The sequence below is a fragment of the Dreissena polymorpha genome, chromosome 1 (genome assembly GCF_020536995.1).
Source record: "Dreissena polymorpha isolate Duluth1 chromosome 1, UMN_Dpol_1.0, whole genome shotgun sequence".
NCBI classification, from domain to species: domain Eukaryota; kingdom Metazoa; phylum Mollusca; class Bivalvia; order Myida; family Dreissenidae; genus Dreissena; species Dreissena polymorpha.
The window spans coordinates 204,245,232-204,267,368 of NC_068355.1; the positions used below are offsets into that span (position 1 = coordinate 204,245,232).

General features: G+C 33.6%; 1 protein-coding gene across 1 annotated transcript in view; it reads left to right on the forward strand.

Moving 5' to 3' along the window:
- The window catches only part of LOC127864706 (uncharacterized), a 73,684-nt gene extending 57,231 nt beyond the window's left edge, over nt 1-16,453 (forward strand). The window contains exons 14-26 of the mRNA XM_052404599.1: nt 876-1,075; nt 1,825-1,943; nt 3,770-3,901; nt 4,533-4,578; nt 4,917-5,467; nt 6,370-6,516; nt 7,125-7,218; nt 10,168-10,289; nt 12,391-12,552; nt 12,773-13,124; nt 13,169-13,212; nt 13,301-13,388; nt 13,433-16,453. The gene's annotated coding sequence lies outside the window, so the exon portion shown is untranslated. The remainder of the gene's footprint in view (nt 1-875; nt 1,076-1,824; nt 1,944-3,769; nt 3,902-4,532; nt 4,579-4,916; nt 5,468-6,369; nt 6,517-7,124; nt 7,219-10,167; nt 10,290-12,390; nt 12,553-12,772; nt 13,125-13,168; nt 13,213-13,300; nt 13,389-13,432) is intronic.
- The last annotated feature ends 5,684 nt before the right edge of the window (nt 16,454-22,137 follow it).

The following is a 22,137-nucleotide window of genomic DNA, read 5'->3' on the forward strand; positions in this document are numbered from 1 at the left end:
GCCTGTGCAGACTGCACCTACATTCAGTCCTATTAAAGTGTCATCCCAGATTAGCCTGTGCAGACTGCGCATACATTAAGTCCTATTAAAGTGTCATCCCAGATTAGCCTGTGCAGACTGCGCATACATCAAGTCCTATTAAAGTGTCATCCCAGATTAGCCTGTGCAGACTGCACCTACATTCAGTCCTATTAAAGTGTCATCCCAGATTAGCCTGTGCAGACTGCACCTACATTCAGTCCTATTAAAGTGTCATCCCAGATTAGCCTGTGCAGACTGCGCATACATTAAGCCCTATTAAAGTGTCATCCCAGATTAGCCTGTGCAGACTGCACATACATTAAGTCCTATTAAAGTGTCATCCCAGATTAGCCTGTGCAGACTGCACCTACATTCAGTCCTATTAAAGTGTCATCCCAGATTAGCCTGTGCAGACTGCACATACATTAAGCCCTATTAAAGTGTCATCCCAGATTAGCCTGTGCAGACTGCACATACATTAAGTCCTATTTATCCGAGAATGAGGCTCATATAGTTCACTTAACGTCAGTCCTTTTTCTGCCTGATTGAAGAAAAGTTCCTAGCATAAAATGTGAATTCTCTGATTTTAAATTTATCAAACTTGGTAAATAAATAGCAAATAAAAGTTAATCTGATATCAGTTTTAATCATAGGTCAGGGCAAAGTTGTGTCCATTTTTCTGCTGAAATTTAGCCCTTGAACAACAGTTTTTCCTTGCAATAAAAAAATCCACTTTAATTATTAAATTCTATTAAATTTAAGTAAAACAATTATTCTATGCCTTCTGCACATTATAACATTATTATCTTCATTTATTTTCAATATTTATTTAAATTGCAGAATTTTGTTTTAAGAGCTAGTTCCTAGCAATCATAGATCGGTACCCTGCTGAAAAACAGGATCTCTGGTCAGCTGGGCCCAGATGCCCAGCAACACTTCCTAGCCAAGGACCTTGGGGCAAATGCTCAACATGTCCTATCTGCATGGTGAAGCCAGTCTAAACCTTGGGCTCCAAACTTTCCTGCTGTGGAGCTGAGATTACCTCATCCATAAGGTACATTGGTACTGTCATTTACCATGTATAATGTTCAGTTTTTATGCCCCCTATAGGGTGGCATATAGCAGTTGAACTGTCCCTCAGTCAGTCTGTCCGTCCGTCCGAAAACATTGGCCATAATTTTTGCAATATTGAAGCTAGCAACTTGATATTTGACATGCATGTGTATCTCATGAAGTTGCACATTTTGAGTGGTGAAAGGTCAAGGTCATCCTTTAAGGTCAAAAGTAAAAAAATACAATCCAAGGGAAGAAATAAGCTTTAAAAGGGAGATAATTTCTTAACCTGCCAAATGATATATTGAAATTTTATTTGAAAGCAGCACAATAAGGAGCATTGTGTTTCTGACGAACACATCTCTTGTCTACTTCAAATTTCAATTAAAATAGTTTGTGCTTTTCATATATTAATAAATCTCTATCATGGCTGCTAACTTAATAAAATCATTATGTTATCGTTAATATTCATAATTGCCTTGAAATGGCAAAGGGGGGTGCATACTGATTTGTATAGCTGTTGAAGTGCACTTAATAAATATTGGTTTCAGATGGATGAAAAATGTTTGGCTCTAGTGTACAGTATATAGTAGTCTATGTTTGTATGTTTGTATGAAGTGTTTTGTGTATATCTCACTTGTATCAAGAGTTTTCAAACATAATGTATTTCTTTTTTTACTCAAACAAACTTGATTTACATCCAATGTAATTGATGACATTCCAGAATGCATTGAATTATTTGGTTTACAGGGACACATTTCTAGGATGCGCTAAGGTCCTTTTATCTGTTCACAGAGGCCTTATACTCACAAGTTCAGGCCCAGAGAACGGTGTTCCCCAACTACAACACAACCAGTACGTCTCAATAGGTAATTCCTCTTCCCATCGCAAAAGGGGTCATTGTGGCATTGCCTAATACTTTAGATGGAATCAAGTTTTAACAAATAAGGTTAAACCCTATGCAAACTGGGGTTTCTGCTCTTCAATTTATTGACCAGTTTATCTTATATAAGTTTAAGGGTTCAGCCACAAACTATTGTATTGTATATAGACATGTGAAGAAAATGCATAAGGCTCAAGCTTGACCCTCAAATTTGTATTTTAAATTGAACATCTATAGCTACCATTAAAATTGTTTTCAATTATGGAACATTTAGATTGATTTAGAGCATAATCAATTCCGTATGTATTTTAAGTAGCTGAAAATAAAACACCCTTATATGTAACGATTTTGCTCTAAAGCAATTTAAATGTTCCATAATTGAAAACAAGGCAAATTCATCATTTGTTTTTAATTTCATTCACGAGTTACAAAATTGTCTTTTATGCCAACCTCAGCATTGTTTGGTTACTTTTGTCTATGGCAAAGTGAGTTCAATGTTTACACCAAGCCATTCATCAAAAATTAAAACAGAAACGACCCGTTTGAATGATTAGATATAACAGATTATGTTCACTTTGTGTTGTAATTATAAGAGTAATAGAAGCTTTAAAATCATATATGAGCCTTGCACTGGGAAACAGGTTGACTCCAATCAGGGACACCACTTACCGCCTAAACTGGATTTTGCTAAGAACATATTTCTTTAAAACAAAAATTCTATAAAAGCGGAAAGTGTTGTCCCTGATTAGCCTGGTTATTCCTGCAAGGTACATGTATAATAGATCAACCAGCAGCAGCTGCATGTTGGCTGTTGGGCAGTTGGCACCCACTATTACATCTGGTCACTATTTCAAGGCAATTTAAGTTGAATCTTCATGAAAGTTGTCAATTATGTTTGTGGGCAGAATATCGTGTACAAGTTTAGTAACAAGCCAGATTCTCTGTACTTGTTTAATGAAGAAAAAATGACCAGTAAACATGTGTGCCAATGTACTCACGATCCATGTAAACCAGTCTTGTAACTGGGTGTATTTTGTTGGCATTCTCGTTCTTAATTTTTGTGTGTGTATGAACTGCCTGAAAAAATGCTACTTGTCTGAGCATAAATGCCATCAGAATTTATGCAATCGGCGTAATTTTCCTGACAGTTTATACAGTTTTAAGTGTACTGTCACATTGCAAAACCGTGTTATATTGTCTTGAATAGTTTATGGCCTGTGTGGATGCTATATTTTTAAATCTTTTTCTATAAAGAAGGAATGTAGATGACACTTGTTCATAGTTTCATTACATCGTTCCTCAAAAAGTTGTAACTCTGTTGCTCTGGCATCTTCAATACCATTGAGTAATTAAATGGTAATTAAATTGAATGCTTTTTAATTCCCTTTTATTATTGTTTAATTTGAGTTACAATGCTATGAGGTTAAATTTTATTTACACTTAAATGTATTATAAATATTGCTGGGCCAAGTGTGAGGTTGAGCGCTCCAAAACCCGTTAAAACCCCAATGCTTTGCATTGACCGTTCCTAGGCGGTGACCCCAGCTTTATTCTTATTTCTGTTTATGTTGTTTTGTATTGTGCTGTTTTGTACTGTTTGGGCAATCTGTCACTTGCCTTAAATAAAGGACCTTCTAATTGTTTATAATAATAATTCAATACTACTCCAGCAGCTGGAGTTTCACTTCTTTATACTGTGCCTAATTTAATGTCAAATGGTGACTTGTTGTCAAGGTTGGACATTGCAGTAAATATAAGAATGACCTTCTGCTGATGCAACTAGATATTCACTTCGTTGATATTTGATTTCAGAGGACACCCTTCCTGAAAACCTCGCTGAGTGCGACTGCGCCATATGTGACCCTTAAGTGAAATGAGATTCCAGGCTGAATGTCAAACCGGTACTACTCAGGTCTCCAGCAATAGCCTCAGCCTTGGACGCAGGTTCATGATGCACCATGTGGCCTTACTTATTTCTAAACATCTCAATCTCACAGCAATTGATGTGAATTAATGATAATAAGACTCCACAAACCACGTTTTGTAGAGGGTATATTGGAGTCAATTTTCTGTTAGTTGTTTAGTCAATGCGGCATTTTTTGCATATATTATAAAAAGATTTGTATCAAATCTAAATTTCTCAAAGGATTAAATTGGAACTTAAATTGTATGAAACCATTGAACAGTAAGTGATAAGTGGTGATTTTTTTTGCATGCAAAGCCCCATCGTTTCATTGGCCAAGTCACTCTTTTACCCAGTATTATTTTACTTTCAGTATCTCACCATACATGGGAAATCAGAAGATATGAAACTTATATTCTAATCAGGGTTTTAACTAACATTTTGCCCACATTTGCGCTGTAACCTATATGCAATTCTGGGTTATAACTAACATTGTGTCCACAGTTGCGCAAAGTTGTTTGAATAGTAGTGTCTAAAAACAAATAAAGCATAGTCACTTGCATCCCTTGTAATCAATCATGTTCATGAAGGAGCCATTGTGAAATATTATGTTGCATTTTGACAAATTGCCAAGCATTTGTCTTTTAGCTTATCTTGTTAAGTGTTTTGCAGTACCAAGCCACGTCGACGCAGCAGCAAAAACAACAGTAGCAGTCTAGTAAGCTGTCTTACACGTTTGAGCTACCTAGTTGTAACAGTTTTCAGCAACGTTGTCACAATATGGATTGTTTTAATAAAACCTAATGGAGTTATAGAGCATAATTACTGATTCTCGTGTAAGATCGTACTTTTTTAATGCACTTTCATCAACAACACTGATGCATATGCATGAAAGCTAATACAAGTATTAATGCACAAACTAAAGTATGAATTTCTTGATAATTTAATTTATTTGCAAACATTAGTTGCAACACATATCTAAGTATATCGATATTTTTTACTTTGCTTTAATTTATTGTTTGATTTTTATCACTTTGCCTCTCTTTTCCTAACCAGGTTAAGGGTCACCCCGCAACGTTCAGTGCCTAGCGATGAAATCATCCACCATTACATGTAGTTGGTCAGTAAAATGAGCGTTTTGTCTGCATATAATGTAAAAAGATTTTATCAAACGACATCTACATTTCTCACAGGATTAAATTGATACTTCAGTTGTTTGATCCCCATGAAGTCTTGCTTTGATTGGTAGATGGTCATCTTGTGACAAAGCCCTAAATTATCATTGGTCAAGTCACTTTTGCACAAGATCAAATTAAAAACACTGTATCTCACCACACATGGGAATTCAGAGGCTGTGTAACTTATATTCTATTCAGGGTTAATAACTAACATTGTGCCCACAGTTGTGTAAAGTTGTGTGAATATTTTTGTTTAAAGAAAAGAATAAAGCATTCGTATAACTTGTAATCAATAGTGTTCGATGAAGGAACAATCATTTTGAAAATGACCAATACTCCAGAATACATGTATGTTTGTCTTTAAACTGATCTTGGTCAGTGTCTAGCAGTATCCTTACGACCAAGCCACGTCGCCAAAGCAGCAGTAAAGTAATTTGTCATCCACGTTTGAGCTTCCTATTTGCCACGGTCTGTTGCAAAGTCCACTCAACATGGATTGTTTTAATAAAACAAATGGATTTTAAGAAGATATTTGCTGATTCCTGTGTATGATCTTAATTGTATATGAAACAATACATGAACAACACTGACGCATATGAAAGGTAGCTAATACAAGTATTCATGCACAAATTAAAGTATGAATTTCTTTATAATTTTTAGTCATTATCAAAAATTCATTTCCAAACATATTTAAGCATATCGATATTGTTATGCCGTATAACAAAATAAAACAAAGGGTTCATTCAAAATTTCTAATTTTACTTTCAATTTCAGTTTCATTATTATTTTTATTACAACAAAAGCATGTATCCAAAAAATATCATATACAATCAATAATAAAATATTCGTACCTGCATCTTATTCTGTATCATAATCTTTTTCTTGTGTAAATAATCTATCTAACCGGATGTTTTTCGTGTAAATCTGTATTCCAAACTGAAACTTGTTTACTTTCGAATCCGCTATTTATACTTTTTCAGGCATGACGTCACTGACAAGTGACGAGCGTTAAAGTAAAATATATACCAATGAACGTAATGTGAAATGGCGGATTTATTAAATAAATGAGAATCAATGAACAATAATATTATACAAATACAATGACAAAAACGTAAGTTAAGCAATATACATCAGTGGAAATCAATAAATATGATGTTTATGAATATAAATTTATTTAGATAATAAGCATTTTAATTTAATAAGGAGTGTTTGTTTACATTACACCATGTAATACAGAATGGCCAATGGGAGGAGTAACGGCCTAGTAATATGTTGACTATGCTTTGATTTATTGTTTGATTTAATCACTCTGCCATTCTTTTACTTACCAGGTTGAGGGTCGCCCAAAACCACCCGGTGCCTTGCGATGAAAACCTCCAACGGGACTGTGACCTTGCCCTTGTACACACCTAATGGTCAGGTATAAGGTCACTTGGGCTTAGATAGTCACTGCAGTAAGAACATGTAAGGTTTAAAAGGTACTTGTTCACAGATTTTATGAGTACTTTGACTGACCCGCATGACATAACTAAAGCACATTTAAAAGTGGCTACATATAACTACACAGTGTATACCAATATTTTGCAGTATGTTATTGTAAATTGCTTTTACTTCTTTTGATACATAATAATATTAATAATCTCAGTTTAGAACCTAAAAGAAGGCAGCTTTTATGATTTTCTTTTTTTAATTTTGTATATTTATTACTGTAGGTTATTCAATAAACTGTGTTGATGTGGTTTTAATAATGTTTGAAAAATGATATTGAAAACTCGATGATCAAGCTATTTTATATTGTTCCATCTGTATTTGTAAACAAAATGACTGCAGAACAGGGCATCACTAAGTAAATTTATTAACATTTACCTTTAAATTTGTATTTTTTACATGTTTGTATTTGTCAAAATGACATCAACAACAGGGCATCAACAGAACCATCTATCTGTATTAACATTTTCATTTAAATATTGCTCAATCACTCACGGAATTTCTACAGAAAGAAAAAAACAGGACAGGACTATATCTTTAAACATTTCCCTTAAAATAGTGTATATCATTTTCAATAAACAAGATGACTTCACAATAGGACATCCGAGACTGCAATGACGAAATGAGTGTCCTCACTTCAGCAGTGGAGGCCAATACACAATACGAGAGTTTCCAGCGGCTTACCTTATCTGGTATGTATGGGTTTATTTTAAACCTAATTATTATATGATTTAGTTAGGTAAGAATATATATGTATGTAGTTTAAATATAGATTTAATATTATTCACTGAAGTAAAAATATGAGAACAATTATAACAATATTTGTGTTCAACATCAGTCAGCCAGTAAATTATTTTAATAGTATTAGTATCCGTTCGTCTGTCCGTCCGTCTGTGTGTCTGTGCATCCGTCCTTCCGTCCGAAACTTTGTCCAGAGCATAACTCCGATGGCAACTAGGACAATTGCAGTGACCAAGAACCATAACTCTGTCTACCTAGGTTTTTTAATTATCTCCCCTTTTATATAATTTTAAAGTAAATTTTTGTCCGGAGCATAACTCTAAATCTACTGAAGGGATTTACTTTAAACTTGAAATATAAACAGATGGCAAGAAGGGAAAGTGCAGTGACTAAGAACCAGAACTATATCTACCTAAGATTTTGAATTATCTTCCTTTATTTAATATTAAAGTAATTTTTTGTCCGGAGCATAACTCTTAATTTCCTGAAGGGATTTACGTAAAACTTGAAATATAAACAGATGGCAAGTAGCAGAAGTGCAGTGACTAAGAACCATAACTCTATCTACTTTTTTTGGAATTATCCCCCTGTATTTAATTTCAAAGTAATTTTTTGTCCGGAGCATAACTCTGAATCTACTGAAGGGATTAACTTGAAACTTTAAAAAAATAAACAGATGGCAAGTAGGAGAAGTGCACTTACTAAGAACCATGATTTATCTACCTTAGTTTTTGAATTACCTCCCTTTATTTTATTTAAAAGTAAATTTTTCTGGGGAGCATTACTCTAAATCTACTGAAGGGATTTACTTGAAACTAGAAATATAAACAGATGTCGATTAGGAGAAGTGCAGTGAACATGAACCATAACTCTTTTGGCCGTAGTTTTTTAATTATCTCATTTATTTAAAAAAAAAAAATAAATTATATTATATTTTATTTATTTATATTATTTAATTACATTTAATTAAATGTTATAGTACATATTTTAGCTTTTCAATTTTTAATATCTCCCTTTATCTTATTTACAATAATATTTTAATTTGAACAACGAAGAATTCACTGTAAAATAAATAGATGAGTTTAAGGAAAAATACAGTGACAAAGAACAGTAACTTTTTATAGTCCTCTTCTTTAATTACCTCACTTTCTTTTATTTCCTTTTATTTTATTCTCTACAGCATATCTCAAACACTATATAACTAATTGATCCTTGAAATATAAATTGATGGCACAGGTGCCATGTTTTACAAATATTTTTCTACTCTCTAAAACAAATGTTGTCATACACGCAAACACATGTCACTATTGTGACAAGCTCTTGTTTTTCTAAAAAATGCAAATGTGTGTTGAATATCAATAGGACATTGTGTTTGTCGTAAATCAATTTAAAATATTAAATTAATATACAACAGTGCACTTATTCTGACACGTTTTTTCCACCATACTTTTTGTCAGTTTGTAAGGATGCAATTTAAAAAAGTGTGTATACGACTTTGCATCTGACCCCTATTAGAAATAGAGTCCTGCCTATAAAGAGACTAATCCAGTACCGACCTGTGCACATGTCTACTGCAATAAACAAGCTGTCATACTTGCACTTGTCTTTGGCGTATTCTCAGATGAGTCACTATATCAATGTATTCAATGTTAATTTTGTCTTTAAAAAATAACAGTGCGTAAATGTATACCCTGTAAATTCAAGTGATTTCAAAATAAAACTCAAGTAAATTACTTTTTAACTGTTCTCACTTTAGTTTTTGTTATTGTACTAAAACATAAAAAAGTGTTGCATTTGGTAAATCTTCATAAATGTATAACACTTTTTCTAGAACAAGTATATTTAAACCATTTCTTGTTAACCCGCCACGTGTATTTTATGCCCCTTCAAAGAAGAGGGGGTATATTATTTTGCGGGATGTTTGCCGGTCTGTCGTTCGTGTGTTGGTAGACCAGTTGATTTCCTATAACTAACTCCTCAACGAATTGATATATTGGCTTCATACTTCACATGTGAATTGGTCTTGGACAGTAGATGACCTCTATTGAAATTGGGGTCACTTGTTCAAAGGTCAAGGTCACTGTCAAAATAATTGTGAAAATGATCTGATCAATAACTCGTCAGCAAATTGACCAATAGGCTTGATACTTCACATATACATTTGCCTTGGACAGTAGATGACCCCTATCGAAAATGGGGTCGCTAGGTCAAAGATCAATGTCACAATACATGCGAAAATTCTTTTCCGATCAATCAATCGTCAACAAATTGACCTATTGGCTCGATACTTCACATGTACACTGACCATGGACGGTAGATGTGCCCTATTGAAATTGGGGTCACCAGGTTAAAGGTCAAAGTCACTGTCACAATTAGTGTGAGAATCGTTTCCAATGAATAAAAAATTTACCAATGGACTTGAGACCTCACATGTACATCGGTCTTAGACAGTAGATGATGTCTATTGAAATTTGGGTCACTAGTTCAAAGGTCAAGGTCACTGTGACATTAAGTGTTAAATTGGTATCAATTCGATATGTCATCAAGGAATTGAGTGATGTGTGTCAAGGCTCTGTTTTGGGAGGCATCTGTCTCAGACCGCGGAGCTCTTGTTTTTATTTAAACATTCTTTAAATAAAGTTTTGTGATAAACCAAAATGAACTAATGTTCTCTCTCTCTATTGATTTTAGCCTCAATGCATTGAATGCATTCAGTTTCAACATGCTTTACAACTCTAGAACATCGCTTTAGTTAAATCTTTTGACATTACCTTGTTGATATGATAGGTCGAGGCACTGACAAACGTTTTGTTGGGTTGAAATCAGTTGGGGTTGTCCTTGAAAACGCTAGTATTGCTTTGAATTTGTTTTGTTTGATGCATGATTTACTTTTATTCCAGAAAACCTGGGTTGCAGAGCAATGAGTATGTCCCAGGAGCATTTGCAGTCATCGTCTGCAGATTATGAGATTCCCATGCTCCACAACCCTCAGTCTATGAACATCATGCAGAGCGAACCTTGGGTTAGTTTTCCTTTTTCATGGCCTTACTTTCAGAGATTGGTGGGTGCATGTAGATTTAACATTGTGTGTCAATACATCTTTCAATCCAGCTGTGGGTTTTTTTGGTCGTGTGTGAGCTAGTCTGTCGGTCGGTCGGTCCGTCGGTCAGTCCGTATTAAGTGTCCGCTTTCTAATTCAAGTTGTTTTCATCCGATCTTCACCAAACTTGGTCAGATGATGTCTAGGTCAAGTTCGAATGTGGGTCATGCCGGGTCAAAACTAGGTCACGGGGTCACTAAGTGCGTTTTGAAAATTGAGCATGATGTCTAGTACTTTTTAAAAATTAAGCATGGTGTCCGCTCTCTTATTCAAGTAGTTTTCTTTTTTTATTCCATTTTTAGCTCGACTATTATATATGAAAAATATATTGTGGAGCTATCCTACTCACCCCGATGTCGGCGTTTCCATTAGCGTGCAAATGTTAACGTTTTCGTACTACCCCAATTTTTCCTTGACATATTGCTTTCATATTTTGCATACTTGTTTACCAACATGACCCCAACCTATAAACAAGAGCAGACAACTGTATCAAGTATTTTGACAGAAATATTGCCCCTTATATACTTAGAATGTATTATTGATAAAGCTATGTTAAAGTTTGCGTACTACCCCAAGTGCTTTATATACCATTTTGCAAGCTTTTGTATTTTCTGTTATTTCGTAAATTTTCGTATTTCCTAAAAAGCTGAAAGATTACAATTATTTGTAACGCGTGATGTTGCATCTTTATAAAATAGCATTACCCACTGTAAGGTGTGCTCACTAAATCTGAAATGGCGAGGCATTTAAACATAATCCCATGATCCATACTGTCGAAGGCTTTATTATATCGGAAAAAATAGGAGACCGTTTTCGTTACTTTCATCCATTAGTTCAATAATTTCATGCAAAAGTCTTACATTTTCGCCATTATATCTTCCTTTGATAAATCCTGTTTGATTTACACTGGTTATATTATTTAAAAGAGGTTTTATACGATTGGCAATGGATTTTGTAGCTATTTTGTAATCAACGTTAAAAAGCGATATGGGCCTCCAGTTATCGATCAAAAGGGTGTCCTTTGCGGTCTTAGGTAGTAAAGTAATTATGCTTTGTTTTTGCAACTCTGTTAGATTATTGGTGTCTAAAGAATAGTTAAGAGAATTAACGACATATTGCTTAATATAATTCCAAAATATTTTGTAAAATTCTGCAGATATGCCATCTGATCCTGGACTTTTATTGTTTTTCATGTCTAGCAGTGCTTTAGCGCATTCATACTCTGATAGGTATCTTTGTTCATTTTGCGTTTGTTCTGGGTTTATTTTATTGCAGATATTGGTATGGAAACGTTCATGATGTTTATATCTATATTGTTGTCTTTTTTATAAAGATTCTCATAAAATTTGGCAGTGTTTTAATATTTCGTTTTGATCACGTATTACAGCATTATTATTAGTTTTTAGTTGTTCAAGTAGTTTTCATCAGAGCTTCACCAAACTTTGTCAGAAGTTGAAGCTATATGATGTTTAGTTCAAGTTCGAACATGGGCCTTGCCGGGTCAAAAACTAGGTCACGGGGTCACTTAGTGCGTTTTAAACATTGATCATGGTGTGCGCTTTTTTGTGAAGACAACATGAAAAATAACCTGTGTCAATGCGGCATGTGGGGGTTTTGTCACGTCCGTGACAAAGCTCTAGTATTGGTTCATTTATTTTATAGTAGTGAAGTTTTCAGTTAAAAGTAAATTGTGGTTGCATCGGTTGCCTTTTGCCTACCTCACACATACATCTCAGTAAAACTTTTCTCCAGCACGTTTCATTTGCTATTGGCTAGTTGGCCCTGTCTTATTGTTATAAATGATAAGGTGATATTTTTCCAATGGAAGAAATGTATGTTTCTCGAATATCAACCCATATTTCCTGATTGATGGTAAGATTTATAGTTAGTTGGTAATAAAGTGGTTATGATTAACTTTTCATGTAACTCAATGTATAAAAGTGCTATTTTTGTTCTTGTTTATCATCCGTAACACATACAATGAACAACTGACATTAACTGTTATGAATCTTTCTTTTTTCAGACGTACCTTGACGAAATCAAACCAGCAAATCAGAAGGACAGCCTGCTGCTACCGTTGTTATCATATTAACCCCATACCGAAAAAGCTCAGAGATATAAAGGCTGTTTAAGATGTGCTTGTCTCTACATACCCCGTGTCTGGTGTGAACATGTACAATTGAAGGTCTCTACATACTCCATGTCTGGTGTGAACATATACAATTGAAGATCTCTACATACTCCATGTCTGGTGTGAACATGTACAATTGAAGGTCTCTACATACTCCATGTCTGGTGTGAACATGTACAATTGAAGGTCTGTACATACCTCATGTCTGGTGTGAACATGTACAATTGAAGGTCTCTACATACCTCATGTCTGGTGTGAACATATACAATTGAAGGTCTCTACATACTCCATGTCTGGTGTGAACATATACAATTGAAGGTCTCTACATACCCCATGTCTGGTGTGAACATGTACAATTGAAGGTCTCTACATACTCCATGTCTGGTGTGAACATGTACAATTGAAGGTCTCTACATACTCCATGTCTGGTGTGAACATGTACAATTGAAGGTCTCTACATACTCCATGTCTTGTGTGAACATGTACAATTGAAGGTCTTTGCATACCCCATGTCTGGTGTGAACATGTGCATTTGAAGGTCTCTGCATACCCCATATCTGGTGTGAACATATACAATTGAAGGTCTCTACATACTCCATGTCTGGTGTGAACATGTACAATTGAAGGTCTCTACATACCCCATGTCTGGTGTGAACATGTACAACTGAAGATCTCTACATACCCCATGTCTGGTGTGAACATGTACACTTGAATGTCTCTATATACCCCATGTCTGGTGTAAACATGTACAATTGAAGGTCTCTACATACCACATGTCTGGTGTGAACATGTACAATTAAAGGTCTGTACATACCCCATGTCTGGTGTGAACATGTACAATTGAAGGTCTCTACGTACCCCATGTCCGGTGTGAACATGTACAATTGAAGGTCTCTACATACCCCGTGTCCGGTGTGAACATGTACAATTGAAGGTCTCTACATACCCCGTGTCCGGTGTGAACATGTACAATTGAAGGTCTCATCTTTGAAATTGGGACAGGTGGAAAATTTATGCATTGATGCAGACAGAAGTCGCATAATGACAAATCACAACAAAAAGTGGAAATCCAGACAGTCTTGTAGCCAGCCATGTTTTTATGTGACCATCCAAGTTGTGTTAAAAGAAAACAATAGTTTATGTTTTATTGGAACTATGATGCTGATAGTCATTTTATGTAAAAGGCTTTTATGAACTATATTTAAATAATCAGTATAATAAGATTAAGATTTCTTGATAAAAGCAATAATGAGCAATATCATTTTAAGAGCAAAATTAGCAAGTCTATCCAATTACATTGTCTGTATTATGAAATTTTATTTTGGAAATGTTAAGGAAAATATATATATATGTCTATGAATATTGATTTTAACATTTGTCAAAGCTGTTTAAATGATGCTGGTAACTTTGACAAAATTGAAAGAAAATGTATTCTTTTCATGTAATGAGACATGCTTCAGGTTTTTTTTTTGGCTTAACATGTAATATAGAGGTGGTAGTTACACACATTGTTTAGACAGGTGGATAATTTTAATGCTAAGGCTTTGATACTCTTAAGTGTGCCCATTGGTGTCAGGTGTTTTTGTCAAGAATATTGTTTATTATCTTAGTATTTCAAGACAATATTGATTGATTTTAGACAAAATCATTTAATCTTCCTTAAATTGTCTATTCTGTATTTACTACCAGTTATTTATTAATTTGCTTGAACATGATTTAAGAATGACTTTTTTGTTGCTTAAAATGCTTTATATGTTTTAAAACTGAGCATTTAAAAACGAAAATATAGGATGTGGGAATAATGTCTAAAGTTATGATAATTATTTTTTGTTTTTGTAAAATTAATTATGCCTTAAATGTTTGTGTATAGACATTTAGACGACCAGATTAACCTGACCAAGAATTCGTGATCAATGTGTATATCGGTCAGTACATTTGTCATTTGTATATAGAGCGATTGCGAAATGATTGTATTGTTAATGAAAATCATGCGTTTATTATTGCCATTTTGATTTTCGCTGTTAACATGTATTTGTACAAACAATTTTCATCCTGTACATCTTTTAGATGCCAGATAATAAAAACAAACATTGCTTGTGGGAATGCTCATTTAAAACTTTCTTAATGATACAGAACAACACATTCTGAAGAGGCTAATAAATTATGCTTTAGGCAAAAGGAACATCTTGTTATTAGTATATGTACTGCGTTTCATTAAATAAAGTCAACAACTATTGAAAGATTGGTTTAACTTTGTTTTGCATTATCTTAAGAAAAATTAATATATTCAACTTGGAAATCAGTCAATTGCAAATCAAGCGAGAGTGATTTAACATGCTAACACTTGTCAATAATTGAATTGTCTCTCTTTGTATGTAAGATATAGGGATGTTGTTGCTTGAAAAACAAAGTTGTATCCGTTGTTAGATAATGCTTTTGTTCATCTCTCAACATAACAAGTACATTCATACAGTTATTAAAAATATGACACTCTTTATTCTCAGCCATCAGTTTGTATTGGGATTTTGTGGAATACTTACTAAACTAATATACGTCTGTTTAATGAATTAATAGCTATGGTACAATATGATACTCAGTGTTACAGTGTGATAGATATATAACTCATACATGTTTAATAATTAAACTATATTAAAATTTTTGTATTCAAAGGTTTCTTTGCGATTGGTTATTTTACTTGTTTTTCGTAATAGTAAAATTGAACTAAATTTATAAACATATCCGAAGAGGCCGATGTAGAGAAACCATTTAATGCAGGATAAAGTGGTGTTATATGGCATACTTATGTAAATGTGTATATTATGTCGTGTGTTAAATCGATGCATATGTTTAGAATACAGCCCGAAAATGCTTCCTTTAAACAACATACTACAATGCTTATATGATGATATTTGATAGTACGAAACAAATTAGGATAAATGTATGCTACATTTTAAAAGCAAATTTCTATGTTTCTACATTGTTAATAGAATATCATCCAGTAATCGGATTGAAGAAACCTCTAAGATAAAAAATATTGTATTATATCTTAAAATAGATTGGTTAAATGCTGAGAAATGCTTAGAAAACGTTCCAGAATTATCTTGCATGTATGCTTTTTGAAATATTGTTCTCAAAGCGATCTTCTCCAAATGTTGGAAACATACAACTACAACTTTTGTTAAAATTTTGTATTTTAGTCTACACTGTTCGTCAACACTTGTATTGTATATATGTCCTCGTGGGCTTAAATGCCTTATTGGATTGAAATAAACTGTCTGTCTGTCTGTCTGTCTATGAAATGTTTCAAATAAATCATATTGATTACATAGAAAATAAAATTACATTTTGCGTTACTTTGAATGCATAACAAACAATTGTTACCATACAATCATATTAGTATTGAACTTAATTAATACTCTTGGATGCAATTTTTACAATAATGTGTTAATATTGTCATCTATTCCAAATAAGCATTGTGCATTCGTAAATATAGGGTGTATATAAACTTCTTAGATGCCTTTTTTAAATTGCTTGTGTACGTCATATTGATCACGGAGTGTATATTGACAGGAGATGAATCGAGTATTTGACCCTTACGGTAGTAAATTCAATCTTATGCAAAAACTATTCCTCCGATTTTATTGGTTTATACGTTATCTTGTTGCTTATTAATTCCTCTTTCAAAAAAATATAACTTTTAGTATATTCCCGTTGTTATTAATGGATTTATAGCGAGTTAAACACAAGAAATACACATTTTATGTTTTACCACCGCGCGTTTTAACGTGTTGTGGCTATCGATCTTTTACGATTAGCGTACAGCGAAGCGCCGAGGTTATACATTTTGATGTACCCACTCACGTCTTTTGTTAAATTATAGTTTCATTTCTCGGCCGATTTTGACAAATTATATATCATTAGAAAGCTTACGTTACGTAGTAAACAGATATATCAATATATATTAAGTTTTTCTTCTGATTTCGACAGCCCGGCGAGTTATAACTTTAACTTTTGCAAATATCATACCGTTTTGGAGTTTTGGAATCTAGATTTACGGTTGACATGTTCGTACTTAATACCAATTTGTAGCGTTTATATTTGGAGTTCAGTTTTAAAAATTACATCTTGCTTAGGAGAATAGAATTCTGTATACGATAGAAAAAAAAATTGTTTAAAAACGAAAGTAATTAAGGAATGAAGGCGGGAAAATGTAGCGCGCGTTCCTAACGTTCGGAACTGATGCTACGGTCTTGGCGATTATGCTTTTGTTTAGAAACCGGCCATTGAATTTCTTTTGCCATCTTATTATATGTTTTATGGAATATATTGTAGTATTTTGTTCACGAAACATATCAATAAAGCTTATTATAAATGAATCTTAATAAATTAACGATTTCAGCTCTTGTTTATAACACAGAAAGGGTGTAAAATTTATGATGAAACAGCGTATATAGCGGACCCTCTCGATATTATTCGGCTTTGCATGCATACTTGAAATAAAATGGGTGTCAAAAACAATCATCGTTTGCTGTTTATTATCAACAAGATAATTATGTATAATTATTTGAAATGTTATTTACCTTAAATTATCAATTTATTAAAGATTCTTGAAAATCACGGTCGGTGTTACGCGGGTCATTTCGTATTTTGACATCAGGGCATCATGTCCAACTATTGAAAATCAGATTTTTTTTCACCGGGACGATGACGGCTTGGATTTAGACAGGCAGACAGATAGTTTATTCAGACTTAAACAACAGTACATCGTCTTCAACTAAAATATATAAATTATTTTTAGACGAATTGTTATCTGATTACACATATAGCAGTGATGATTCTGAGAATGTTGCCATGTTTCTTATCCGTGTAATCTAGAGTCCATGGTTTGAGCATTTTTATCGCGGTGTTCAAAAAAAAGATATCTCAATAATATTGTTTATTGATAGATCTGTGGTTTTATTGCCCCTGTGTTCAGCACAAACCAATTATCTCGTTATGATCAGAAACTGTGCCGACCAATACTAAATAACACTATGGTGTCATACGCCACAGCAGGGACCTATACTTGTATATTGGTCCCTAACCACAGGTGGCAATGTCTGGTCAGATTACACTTTTTATGATACATCCATGTCTTCTCGTGGTATTAGTGGTCATTTCTTGGAGTAATGTAACGCCAAATACTCAATTTTGCGTTTATAAGATATGTAGCGTATTGAAAACATTTATAGTCATCTGCCCATACAGATTGCCATAAACTAAATACTGTATAGATGTCAGCCAGCTAAATCACAATATTTATAAGTGATTAATACCTATACATGTACATTTTAAACATTTAAAAAATCTAATACTTAACATTTAACGTATTTAGCGGGTACCGGTAAAAAAAATCCGTCATTTCGTAGTCCTATAAAGAGTGTATGGTAGTGTACGGAACAACATAATTAAAAACAGCATTCTCATTTGACCACAACGGGGTTAAATAATCTTTCCGAAAAATACAAATAATACAGAGTTTTAATTTAGAATTCTATATATTTATAACTCTGTGAACTTGTAAAGATATTTCAATATACATGCATAGACAGTTGACCGTGATTTTCAAGAATCTTTAAATAATTTTAATTAATTGATAATTTATGGTTAATAACCTTTCATATAATTTTACATAATTACCTTTTTGATAATAAACAACAAACGATGAATGTTTTGACACCCATTATATTTGAAGTATGCAAATCCGAAAAATATCAAGAGGGTCCGCTATACATTTGTATACGCTGTTTCATCATAAAATTAACACCCTTTCTGTGTTATAATCAAGAGCTGAAATCGTAAATTTATTAAGCTTCATTAATACTTAGCTTTATGGATATGTCTCTAGAACAAAATATTTCAATATATTCCATAAAAAATATAATAATCGTGGCAAAGTAAATTCAATGGCCGGTATCTAAACAAAAGCATAATCGCCATCAGTTCGGTTCGTTAGGACCGCGCGCTACTTATTTCCGCCTTCATTCCTTACTTGTTTTCATTTTTAAACCAATTTTTTTTTCTATCATATACAGAATTCTATTCTCCTAAGCAATATGTTATTTATAAAACTGAACTCCAAATATAAACGCTACAAATCGTTATAAAGTACGAACATGTCAACCGTAAATCTAGATTCTAAAACTCCAAAACGGTATGATATTTGCAAAAGTTAAAGTTATAACTCGCCGAGCTGCCAAAATCAGAAGAAAAACTTAATATATATTTATATATCTGAAAACTACATTACGTAAGCTTTCTAATGATATCTAATTTGTCAAAATCGGCCTAGAAATGAAACTATAATTAACAAAATACGGGAGTGGGTACATCAAATGTATAACATCGGCGCTTCGATAAAAGATCGACAGATACGACACGGTCACGTGACTTAGACACAACAAGATATTTGGCTTAACGGTCCCGTTTCATATCCGTGTAATCTAGAGTCCGTGTATTGATTAAAGACTCTTATGTATTGCATATTTGTGTGTGCCTATGTCTTACTTATCTCTTCATAGTCCTTAAATTACTGCAAAGAGTATTTTAATAATGTTAAAATATTTATCTAAACTATAACCAGGTTATCTGTTAATTTAAGTTTCACACATTGTATTGTCTAGCTAATTCAATTGAAGTGTCTATATTCTCGCCAACATGCATTGTCGGTGTATGGTTTAGACAAAGCACATTACACAACTCATGTTGTTTTTCTCCATCATTAATAACCAATGTTTATTCCGTAGAGGTCGCATTATACTAAATATTTCAGTTGTGCAATGCTTTGCGCTCTTAATAAATCAGCACTATTTATTGATTTTTTATATGGGCACTTCCCATGACTTTATTTGTGAATATTTCTTTGAATGTGCGGAAGGGAAAACATTGTTTGCTTGAAGGTTAGAAACTTAATGTTGACATTTTGAAAGATGGCAGAAAACATTTAACTGCAGAGTATCTGTGAAAAGATGTATGTTAAACAATGTAAGACAGAACTCCACGCAAGATATGTCATGCATTCGATATGCATGAACTATCTTTTTTAATTAATTTGGATCAGAATTATCTTTTAGAAATGCTATGGTTATGTTGCATTTATTTTGTGTAGAAGTTATTGCTTAAACATTGAATTTGTTATGGAAAAAATATAGTTTATGTGACTTAAAGAGATATACATGTTTATGTTAGTGATGTGTTTTTGCTGATCAAAGTCTGCTCCTGCACAACTTATCTCATTTAAATAGGAATAGTATTGTACTGTGGAAAAGTGTTGCGAGTTCAAATAAAAAATACTATGAACCGTTGTATTAGTACTATATTGGCTCCCCTATTGAAACTAGGGGACACATATTGAGTTTGGCCTATCCGTCCATTAGTTCGCCGTCATACTTTGGTCGACATTGGTCTACAGTCAATATCTTATGAAATATTCCGTTAAGAGCTCTCAAATTTCACATTGTGATTGATGTTCGCGGAGGTTTAATATCATTTGATTTTGGATTTCTCGGGTAGTGTCAATGTCACAGGGGTCTCTAACGTGAAAATGGTAACAATGGCTGGATTAAGACTTGAGCACACCATCGTCTTTGCATTCAGTATAAACTTGACGTAACGTTAAGGAAATCGCTTTAAGAAAAGACACCACTAAGACGTTTGCACACTTTTTATCATGGTGACAGAGACGTTATTGAGACGTCGTCATACATAATAATTTTACTAAATCATGCTGGTAAATTCTAAAATTTGATAACTTCTGTGATGCAATTTGATGCTGACGAAGTCATGTCGCCAGAATAGCTGCATGCTAGTGGTCAAAGCAAAATTTGCAAATGCAGACTACTCTCTGTTGATAACACAGTATTGTTTTCAATATATCAAATAACACACATTTTAGGGAAAGACATTTAGGAAAACCTATCGGTAAATGCCATTTGTCTTGTATTGTGAGACAGAACTACCTAATACTAGAGTGCCCATGATACATGTAGAAGGAAAATCGTTTAATTATCTAACCACACATGTGTGACTTATGCAAGTCAAAATAGTCTACGGACATTTGCCAGTTTGCTATAAACAACACAAGGTGAATTCACTTTTCTATTGGAAAGTATTGTGCTTAGATGTTCTATTTATAAGACGCAATGAGATTTGTACACGGGTCATGCAAAAATTGATCTTATGCAATATGATCCCAACGTAGCTTCAGCCAGGCCTGCGCAATCGCAGTCTTGTAAGAATATGAATACTGAATAAACTACTATGGAGTTTTTATCAAACCTTGCGTGCCTTTTTTAAAGCGGAAAGCGTAGCAATTGATGGGAAAGTGCACAGGCTTGGCTTGAGCTACTCTGGCCGCATATGCCATAAGACCGATTTTCGCATGACGCGGATGATACAGTGTTATTTGAATATGTGGAAAAAACTGCGTCTCAAAGCCAAACAACTTATTTGGCACAGTAAATGTAAGTATAAATAAGAAACATATTTTATCTATGCCAATTAGAATATATCTGGTGGTTACAAAGTAGAAATCGGTCTTTTTTGCGCTTAAAACCTTAAAAATAATCGCGTTTGTCGGAATGGACGTATACGTCTTGAAATCCTACTTTTGGTTTTAAAAGCGGTACGGTTAAAAAGTAATGAATTACTTACTAACTAGGCTATATATTTAATTTTATCTATGTCAATTAGAATATATCCGATGATTACAAGGTATAAATCCATATTTTGTTGCGTTTTAAAACTTAAAAGTAATCGCGTTTGTCGAAATGGACGTATACGTCTGGAAATCCTACTTTCGGTTTGTTTTAAAAGCGGAACCGTTTGAAAAATAATAAATTACTTGCTAACTAGGCAATATATTTAATTTTATCTATGCCAATTACAGTATATCTGGTGGTTACAAGGTAGAAATCCGTCTTTTTGCGTTTTAAAACTTAAAAATAATCGCGTTTGTCGAAATGGACGTATACGTCTAGAAATCCTACTTTCGGTTTTAAAAGCGGTACAGTTTGAAAAATTATAAATAACTTGCTAACTAGGCTTTAGATTTAATGACAATTTTGCACATTTTCAAATTGCATCTATATGTATTGATTAACAAGAATTTCATTTATGGTCAGAGGCAAAGTGTGTGGCTTTAATCAACAATCAACAAACCATATGTTTTGATCACGAAGAAATACATAATACATGTAAAACATGTGAGGACACATGATGTGTTCTCACGAAGGAAAATAATAAAACAGTACTTAAACTTTTGTTTTAACTTTAAAAGCATAGAACGTCTATTTTATCTTTATTTATAAGTCAGGATTAATATTTTTTCATTTCTGGTGTGGTTTTGTGTTGTTATTTTTTGTGTTTTTTGTTGTTGTTTCTTTGTTTTTTTGAGGGGGGGCAGTAGGAAACCCCACCTGTACGGTATGGTGACAACCAACCAAACTCACATGCTGCCAAAAACGGGAATTGAACTGAGAGTGTGAATCAGAGTTTATTGACAGGTCCTACCGGCCTCTTCACGAGGTCTTTATAGTCCGACCTGCCCCTGTGACCTTTCATGGGAGAAAGTTTAATTTTGAGCCAAAGTAGGTCAAATTT